This window comes from Mirounga angustirostris, unplaced genomic scaffold (genome assembly GCF_029215605.1).
Source record: "Mirounga angustirostris isolate CCGP_5_RB_7025 unplaced genomic scaffold, mMirAng1.0.hap1 SCAF_17, whole genome shotgun sequence".
Taxonomy (NCBI): Eukaryota; Metazoa; Chordata; class Mammalia; order Carnivora; family Phocidae; genus Mirounga; species Mirounga angustirostris.
Window position 1 is genome coordinate 9,968,983 of NW_026991725.1, and position 10,200 is coordinate 9,979,182.

A 10,200-nucleotide genomic window follows, 5' to 3' on the forward strand; every position below is an offset into this window, starting at 1 on the left:
GTGAACATGATAGCTAGGTCCATGGAGACTCAGCAGCAGTACTGAAGGGGCTTCTTGCAAATCTTTCTTCGGGAATCAGACTTAGTTCAGATTCTGTGTCTGCCTTTTCCTAGCTCTGTGGTCTCGTGTCCATTGCTCAAGCTCCCAGAGCTTCAGTTTATGTAAACTGGGATTAAGAATACCTACCTCCTAGAAATCTTGTGACAAACCAGTGAGATCACAGGCACGATGACAAGTACTCACGACATGGTGGAAAAAGTCCCTGGGAGCTTGGGAGTCAGATATGCCCCATTTCTGAAGACACCCTTCTCCCAGAGGAAATGTCACCCTCATGAGATGGTGAGAAACCAGAATGTCTGGAGTCCCACAAATCTCAAATTTCATCCCTGTCCAGCCATGGCCCTCTCCTGTTATTACCTTGGTCTCTGTTTGCAGGCCCATTGACAAACCTCCATTCAACTCATGGCCCTGCACACCTGTAAGGGTTTCAATTTGTATTTTCAAATTGCCCCACGAGGACTGTTACATGTAAAAAATGATAGGCAATCTGCATGGTAGTCGTGGAATCCCTTTGACCCAGTGATGCTGTTAAACAGCTTTGTATTTTTTTAAAAAAGATTTTATTTAGCTTTCTCAGACTCTTAACATCTGGAGGTCTTTCTACTCCTCTTAGCTCTTCCACCTAGATCCGTAAGCCTGGGCCTTTTTTACAATCTCGCTCTTTTTTTTTTCCGTCTACCCTTAACTCACCAACATGAGTGCAGATCCAGCTCTGCCCCTATGCCCGCCTGGACCCGAAGCACCCAGTTCTAGGGACTCTTCTCCAATGCCTGAGATTTACGGGCCTGAAGAAAATTATGCATCCCTGCAAATGTCATCTGCTGAGACACCCCACGCGGAGACCATCTCTCCTCTTCCTTCGTCCATGGATCTGCTTGTTCAGGACAGCCCCGACTCCTCCACCAGTCCCAGCGTAAAACCACCACCCACTTCTGGAGAGGAGAGAACAGTGAGGAAGGAAGATACGGCCCAGGGCAAGAAACAGAAGATCAGGACCGTGTTCTCTCAGACCCAACTTTATGTCCTCAATGATCGATTTCAGAGACAGAAATACCTCAGTCTCCAGCAGATGCAAGAACTTTCCAACATTCTGAACCTTAGCTATAAGCAGGTTCCAGAATCAGAGAATGAAATGTAAGAGGTGGCAGAAAAACCACTGGCCAAAGGAGAGCAAGAGTGTGAGTCAGAACAGCACACCAACCGCAGAATACCCAGGCTTCTCTTCCTACCACCAGGGATACCTGAGGAACACTTCCGGAAACCTTCCAATATGGAGCAACCAGATCTGGAATAACCCGAATTGGAGCAACCAGACCTGGAACAGCCAGTCGTGGAGCAACCACTCCTGGGCCAGTCAGACCTGGTGTCCCCAAGCCTGGAACAATCAGCTCCAAAACTGTGGAGAGGAATCTCTGCAGCCCCAGATCCAGTTCCAGCAAAATTCCATCAGTGATTTGGAGTCCATCTTAGAAACTTCTGGGGAAAGCCATAGTGTAATACAACAATCTGCTAAGTATTTTAGTACCCAGCAAATAATGGATTTGTTCCCAAATTACTCTGTGAACATACAGCCTGAAGATGTGTGACGATGAGTATGTTATTCGATCTCAGTTTGGGTGGTGGCTGTTATCTCCTAGGCTTTGTCTTTTAGGTCCTATATATCTCTGCCTCGATATTCTGTTTTCCATTATTCTTACTGTGTCCATTGAGGGGGTACGATGGGAGTCAAGGAGGTTTCAGTAGCGTTGGCTCTATGGACAACATGATAAAAGGTGTTTCTCGCTATAGATAACTAGATACAATACTAATGTGGATATCTTTAGGCTCTAGAATCTAACCTCAAGAATAGGAAGTGAAGATACAAAGACGTGTGATGAAGGATAATTTGTATTTTCTGAGATTGTGAGGCTTTTCTTGTTAATAACCTCTAACGGTGAAGGGTTAAGCTATAATGTGCTTCATTGATTTCTTCTGTCCCTTGTGATGTTTTACTAGAACTGTTAATTTGTTCATTATTCTAGTATTTGTAGAAAGATGTTTTGTATTTTAATGTGTCATGATAATAGTACCAGTTTGGCTAATTGGTTTATAGGTTTAAGTACAAATAAATAAAATACACACTTTACCCTTAAAAAAAAGATTTTATTTATTTATCTATTTATTTATTTGAGAGAGAGAGAGAGCACAAGCGGAGAGAGGAGCAGAGGATGAGGGAGAAGCAGGTTCTCTGCCAAGCAGGGATCCTGATGGGGGGCTCGATCCCAGGACCCCGGGATCATGACCTGAGCTGAAGGCAGATGTTTAACTAACTGAGCACCCAGGCACCCCTCTTTATCACTTGTTTTATTGAAACATTCCCAAATTGTGGTTAAAATGGCACAACTGGACTTCATCAACATTTTGAACAAACTCCTTGACACCTCGTTAGCATTTGAGTTTCTCAGAATAATATCATCTCCATTATGTCATGCACACGCACATTGCAAAAGTATTCCATAAACTGCAAAGTTCTATATAGATAGTGACCTTTTTTGCAGGAGTAGGCACATTATAAATTATGTAATTCATAAGAAGGGCAAATTGCCAACATTGCCTCTTAGGAAGGGCTCTGCTCATTCTTGGCCTCAGCCCCTTCCTAGCACTGGGTCCAGAGACTAAGGTTTTTGATGAATCTTTTCTGACAAGCATCTCTGAGCACCAGTGCAGGACCTCAGGGCTGGAAGACGGTGCATCGGGAAGGGTTGTAGCCAGGTCTGCTCCCCCAGCCCCCAGTGCAGGGAAGACAAGGAGTCTGGCTCCATTCCACAAATCGGGTGTGCCCAGGGTTAGCCATGCGTGGGCTTCGGCTCAGAAATGGGACAGTCCCCCTCGGTGTTCCTGGGGCCTCTCCCTCCACTCCTGCCCTTCCAGAAGGAAAACGGGCCACAGAGCCTTGTGCCCAGAGTCTCATTAATAAAGACCCCTTTGAAAGACCTTTCCTCATTTCCCATTTTTTCCCCAAAAGTAATGCTCCTTATATAAAAATCAGAAACTACTGATGAGGGCCTTTCTATACACACACACATATATATAATCGTCAGCATTTTGGCTACCCAGGAAAAGAATATGTCCACAGCATTGTATGTATTATATATATTTAAATAAGTATTAATAATACTTGTTATTTAACCCCAAAGTCATCAAGTAAGTACTTTTTTGTAACTTAAGTTTTGTTGTGAGCGTCTTCTGCTGTCAACACTTACTTAATATATTTAATTTAGTGTATTTAATTATTAAACTGAATACAGTTCTTTATTTAGTTGACGGACTTTCTTATATGCCACCATATAGAATCCACCACGTCACCTCAATAGACCGCCTTCTAGTGAAGGTTCCAGGTGGGGTTTGGTTTGGTTGGTTGGTTTGTTGCTGCTTTTCTAAGCAATGCCTCAGTGATAATTCTTGCTAAATTTTGTGGCCCTCTTTATTATGATGCCCACATGAAGAAACAGTGGTTCCTCAGATTTAAGTGACCCACGAATTCCTGGTGGCCAGGAAAACAGTGAGTGGCGGGGTCATGATCTATCCGGGGTCTGCACTTGGCCAAGTGGGAGGCGCGGGGCTCTGGGGCCTTCCCATATCCCACCTTTGTGGCTCACCACTTGGGGGCTCAGGCCAAGTTACTTCACCTCAGGTTCCTCATCTGCAAAATGGGATGATGCCCACCTCAGAGGGGTGTGGTGAGGACCACATGAGCTAACGTAATAATGTATTTGGCCCTGACCCTAGCATATCATTTGTATGGAAAATGAACCATAGGGAAAAGAACAAGGCAACAGAAAACATAATAACATCACATGGGATTTCAACTTGATTTCAACATGTTGTCCTGACACTGAGGAAGCGTATTTAATTTTTATAATCCTCCGTTGCCTCCTCAGTGAACCCCAGAAAATGATATCTGTGTGACGGCATTCTGGGACAATTAAATGAAACGTCTGAGTGTGTCTGGAATAAGCATCTAGCAGAGCGTAAGAACTCAGGAAACCCGTGACTGCTACCTTGTGGGCTGCGGGGCTTGGGTGAACAGGAAGAGTCTTGGGGTCCTCTCCTCCTCCCCTTTCTTTTCCCCTAAATGAGGCAAATTTAATTGACATCGCCCAGGAGAAGGAAATGAAACAAAACCGGGAAAGGAGCAAATCAGACTCTCAGGTGATCTGGTGTTTGTTTGATATGGCTCAGCCTCCACTGTTAAATTACTGTACTTCCTTTGTGTAAGAAACTCCACCTTCCAAACAAGGAAACCACCCGATGGAAGAAACAGACACCTCGGGAAGCTCGTGTTTGTCCACTGGCTCAGCTGACATAATGGTGGCAGAGATGATTTCTTTCTCTCTGGAAATCGTACAGGAGATGAGCTCTTTCACCGAACGTTCTCACAGACCAGAGAATAAGTCATCCATGGTTAGACCATCCTCTAGCCATGAGCCTGGAAGCGGGAAACCTAGGGACCGAACTCCCCTCCCATCAGGCCTGACCCCAGCCTGAGGCCCTACAGCCAGGCTCACTGGGGGGGAGTTTGCGCCCACATTAGCCGGGTTTCCCAAAGCCACGATGCCAGGGTCACAGCTGGTGGACAGAGTCAAGGGTGTTGGCTCCCCCTGCAGGCGGACGGGGTTTAACACAGCTTCCGTCTTGCACTTTTCTACTGGGGTGGTGCAAAGCAGGGTGGCCCCCCTCCCAGTCCCCTAGAAAGGCTTTGATTGTGCATTCTCTTTAGTTTGGCTCGCTCTTTGGGGGACACCCTACTCCCATTTCCCTAGCCACCTTTCTGCACAATTCTCTGCACAGCTGCATCAGAACATTTTGAGAAGTCCCTTGACAAGCTACACCCCACGTCCCCCTACTTTGCCCTCAACCAGTGCCCCAGGCCAAACCTTTGCTCCCTCTGCATGATTTTCTTTCCTGTTCAGTATGGCTTCTTAATCTGGAAGCTGTTAATAATTAAGGTCTGGATCCTGATATGTGACTCTAAAAACATGAGTAGCAAACTCGGCCAGGTCACTTAAACAGGAGGAGACGTTGCTTTGAACCCAAAGGATCCTGCTCACAATGGTCACTCGGGCCCCTCAAGCACACGCTTGGCCTCACTGCCAGGGAAGGGACCTGGTTGTGCTCCAGCTGTGGTTAGGATGGCGGAGGGATCTTGTCCTATATCTGGCGACTTTAATAGCTTTGTCATGGCACTTGGTTTTACAGCTTCGGTGATACAAGGTGGCTTTTGCTCAAATCCGCCTTTCATCAAGTAGTCCTCTGCCCTTCTAAGTACGTGGTACATTTTCCCACCGACCCTGAGGAAGGGAAGAGAAGGCAATGAAGTTTGCCATGTGTTGGACTTCAGCCACTGGAAAACCCTGGTGTTGGCTGATGCCAATACATCTGGGATGGTGTCACAAACAGCAAGAGGTCTCAGGAGGTACCTGGGCTCAGGAGGCTGAGCAGCAGCACCGTTTCCCTGGTGAGAGAGGCCTTGACTGGAAGCCACACCGGGGAGAATGCCACCCTACACACCCAGGAGGGAGGAAGCCATCTTTGTAGGTGCAGTGGTGGGAATCATGAAGAGGAGAGATGCCTGGGAGGTCAGGGACGGCATGATTCCTCAGCTGTTTATGAGTTTCTGTCCTGAAGGCTCACCATTCCCCTCCCTGCAAAAAAGCCCAGTCGTTGTGCCTCCCAAAAGACGCACTGGACCCTCAGACATATACAGCCCCGGCAGAACCAATCCAAGAGCATACCTGAATCCACATGGGTACATGTGTTTTGGGGAATCACAGAGAAGGTCTCTATTCAATAATGGACTTCAAGGCCAGGGCCACCTGGGTTCCAATCCCAGCACCACCACTCACAAGCCCTGACTGTGGGCAAGTCAGTTATGTTCTCTGAACTCTTATGTCCTTGTTTCTTAAATGGGAATTTTATGCCTCCCACCACTGTTTTTTGCAACTGACATGCATAGGAATGGCTTGGTGAGCATGGAATCCTTCTTCTCCTTCTGTTCTCATGCTGATCAACAGCATCAGCCAAAAAGCTGAAGCTTATTTCTCTGAATTTTCTCCATTTTTAAATTTTTGGGTTTTTTTCTTTATTGAAGTTACACGTTTCTTGCAAAACTAAAATGTCAGAGAACTAAACCGAAAGGGATGTCTTGAAATAATCGTCATTCATAGTTGGGTAAACATTATTTCAATTTCTTCTAAAAAATAAGCCGACTTAGGGGCACCTGGGTGGCTCAGTCATTAAGCATCTGCCTTCGGCTCAGGTTTTGATCCCAGGGTTGTGGAATCGAGTCCTGCGTCGGGCTCTCTGCTCAGCCAGGAGGCCTGCTTCTCCCTCTCCCACTCCCCCTGCTTGTGTTCCCTCTCTCACTGTGTCTCTCTCTGTCAAATAAATAAATAAAATCTTTTAAAAAATGCCAATTTAGACTTATTTTCACATTATCTCCTGTTTCATATCATATTACATTAGGTACTATATACCACATAGAAGTAGGCCTACTCACAGATACCCACACCTGAGCCTTCTTTGCCTTCAGTGGGTCTTTTCTAATGTCAGGAGTCAGTGTGGGTATCTGCCGAGGCAACCAGGACTGTGAGGGCTGGAGAACAGTATATGAGGAGAGGGTGTCATTGAATCTGCTCCCCAGCCCAGGAACCAGGTGAAAGTCCCCAGCCCTGCCCAGGTCCCCAAATCCCACAGAACCCAGGGAGACTTGCTTAGCTCTGCCCACACATCTCTTCCTTGGGTGATTAATACCCTTGGTCTCTGCTTTCAGGCTTGTCATTCCTAAGGGAAAAGCATGACACGGCGCTGTGTGTCTCTGCTTTTTGAACACAGAAACTTCTTCTCTTATTTTATTATACAAGTAATGCATGCTCATACAGAAATGCTACTAATAAAAAAGAGGGCGCCTGGGTGGCTCAGTTGGTTAAGCGACTGCCTTCGGCTCAGGTCATGATCCTGGAGTCCCAGGATCGAGTCCCGCATCAGGCTCCCTGCTCGGCAGGGAGTCTGCTTCTCCCTCTGCCCCTCCCCCCTCTCATGTGCTCTCTCTCATTCTCTCTCTCTCAAATAAATAAATAAAATCTTTAAAAAAAAAAAAAGAGAAATTATCCATCATCCCACCACCTGGATAACCATGTTAACATTTATTTATTTATTTATTTATTTATTTATTTATTTATTTATTTATTTATTTATTTATTTTTAAAGATTTTATTTATTTATTTGAAACAGAGAGAATGAGAGAGACAGAGAGCACATGAGAAGGGGGAGGGTCAGAGGGAGAAGCAGGCTCCCATGCGGGACTCGATCCCGGGACTCCAGGATCATGACCTGAGCCGAAGGCAGTCGCTTAACCAACTGAGCCACCCAGGCACCCCCATGTTAACATTTAAATAAATGTTTCCATAATTCACGTGTACATGCACACACACACACAAACTTTTGTAGATTTCACAGTGGATAGAGATTTATTTTGTTGTTACTGCATGCCTCTTACTGTGCTGAGTGTTGGAAGAATAATTAAGGAGAAGTCTGTGTCCTTAAAGATCTTAAAGTAATAGAGATAAACATGTAAAACCAAACACAACCAACAAAATAGAGACAAACATATAAACCAACAAAAACCAACCAAAACCTCTAGAAAATGAGTGTGTGTGTATGATTTTTACAAATGTGATGTCATATATCAGCCCTAATCAGTAAATATAGTTCTACCACATGTTTTAAATGGTTTTATTGTTTTCCAGTATATAGATATGTCTTATTTTCCACACCTTGTCTTGTTAACACTAGAAAGTCTGTCATTTGGGGCTAATGTTCAGTAACAAGTAAAAGATAAATGTCCTTGAGTGAAATCATATTTCTTTTTTTTAAAGATTATTTATTTATTTTTTTGAGAGAGCGTGAGATAGAGAGCATGAACGGGGGAAGGGTAGAGAGAGAAGCAGGCTGCCCGCTGAGCAGGGAGCCCGACACTGGGCTCCATCCCAGGACCACAGGACCATGACCTGAGCCGAAGGCAGATGCTTAACCGACTGAGACACCCAGGCGCCCTGAAATCATATTTCTTTAAGATAAATTCCTAAAAGTGGCATGGCCAAATATACATTTGAAAGCTTTTCATGTATATTGTAAATGCCTAATGAAGACATCCTTCAACACCAAAAAAGAAAAAAATGTGTAGCCTCACCCCACATGTTTGTAATTTAGTAGACAAATGTCTACTAACATTTTATGTGTGTATATATGTATGTTATTGATGGGCTTGTGTTTATATTTATAAAAACACAGAGAAAATCCTAGAAGGAGCCACAGGAAACAGTAGATACCTCCTGGGAAGTGGGCTTGATGGGTTGAGGGGAAGGGAGACTGACTTGTTCTTTATATAGTTGAGTGTTTTTTGCCTTTTATAAATGAAAATATAGGGACACCTGGGTGGCTCAGTCGGTTAAGTGTCTGCCGTCAGCTCAGGTCTTCATCCCAGGACCTGCATCGGGCTCCCTGCTCAGCGGGGAGCCTGCTTCTCCCTCTGCCTACCGCTCCCCCTGCTCATGCCCTCTCTCTCTCTGACAAATAAATAAAATCTTTTTAAAAAATGAAAATGTATTACTTTTATAATAAGGCAAACTATGTAGATATCTATATCTATATATTTTGAACTGAACAAAAGTTTAAAACACAGTGCTCCCCTGGTCTCCTGCCAGGCTTGGCAGTTCTCATCTTCTGGTGGCAGGGCTCCATGTGGAACAGCACCGAGGACACTGGAAGTGGGTGTAGAACATCCCCGTGTCACTGGCCAACACAGCCACATCTGCTCGCCAGCCCAAGACCACAGTAAGAGCAGCAAGTCCTGCGTGTGCATCCTAGGCCACCTGGAGGCTTAGCCCTGCCCAGACAACGGCTGTCAGGCCCACCACAGAGAGAGAGAGAGAGAGAGAGAGAGAGAGAGAGAGAGAAAGGCAGCAGCAGGTGGGGCCAGTGTTAGCCTCTGTGAAAATTAGAAAAGTTGTCCCTTCTCCCAGGTCTAGAAGACCGTGAAGACAGATAAATAAGATCTTGCTTTAGAAGTATCTGCAAACCTTGAACAAGCTGGAAATAGTCTTCAAATGAAAAGGAAAAATTATTAAGTTACCAAATCGTTCCTCAGCAAGGGTCAGAAAGAACATGGGCGTGAACGAGTTAGCCCCTGTCTCACACCCAAACACATGTCTGTGCTAGTGTGAAGCAACAGGTCTGTTCCTTCACTTCTCTAGTCTTTACACCTGCCCAGGCTGATTCTTGCCTGCCCTGGCTGGCAGTGGCTGTTCCGCCAGAGAAACTTCGGGCCACGCATGTAGCCTGAACATCACCTCACACTGGAGCCCTTGAGCCCCCAAGCAGGGCAGCAGGAACAGAAAGCCAGCGCACCCCAAAGTGAATGATTTCAGGAGCTAGTGGAGTGGCTGAGTGACTCGTTAGTAGTCTGGAAGATAATGCCCGAGGTAGTCACAGCTGAATTGTAGTTCTATTCACTGTGCCATTGCTCCACAGAGATTGTGAAGAATGGCCTCTTAGCTTTGGGGTTTTGAAACCCAACGGAGGATAAGGAATGCATTTAGAGGAGAAGGAAAATCTTTTATATACTATGCTATTAGGCGTCAGATATTTTCTCCACACTATTTCCTTATCCTTACAAATAGCCCCATGAGTTGAACAATCTGAGCCTCTCATCCATGATGAAGAAACCTGCTGAGATGAATTGCCGAGGATGTAGTAGATTCTTCCTAGGATGTAGTAGAGCCCGCCTTTAGATCCAGATCTTAGTGGCCCCCAAACCCCCTCTTTTTTCCTACACTATACTACCTCCACAAATAAAAATTAGGATGTGTATTGTCTGGCAATTTAACTGCAGTCAACCACTTTGAAAGCAGCTGTACTCCCTATTCTCCCAACAGCGGGAAGCGCTGATAGTATTGGGGCCTCAGGAATAGACACTGGAGGGTTTCCTAACACTTGGTTAGTGACTTGTTACAGGATCTTGATTAACATTTGGGAGACCAAGAGCTTGAAAGACCTGCATCAAGGTCTTATGCAGTCTCTCTGTGCCAAGTTGATTAGGCA

The 10,200-nt window shown here is 45.3% G+C and overlaps 1 pseudogene; it reads left to right on the forward strand.

Moving 5' to 3' along the window:
• The first annotated feature begins 754 nt into the window (after positions 1–754).
• Positions 755–2,064, forward strand: LOC123854760 (homeobox protein NANOG-like; annotated as a pseudogene).
• Positions 2,065–10,200: the final 8,136 nt, after the last annotated feature.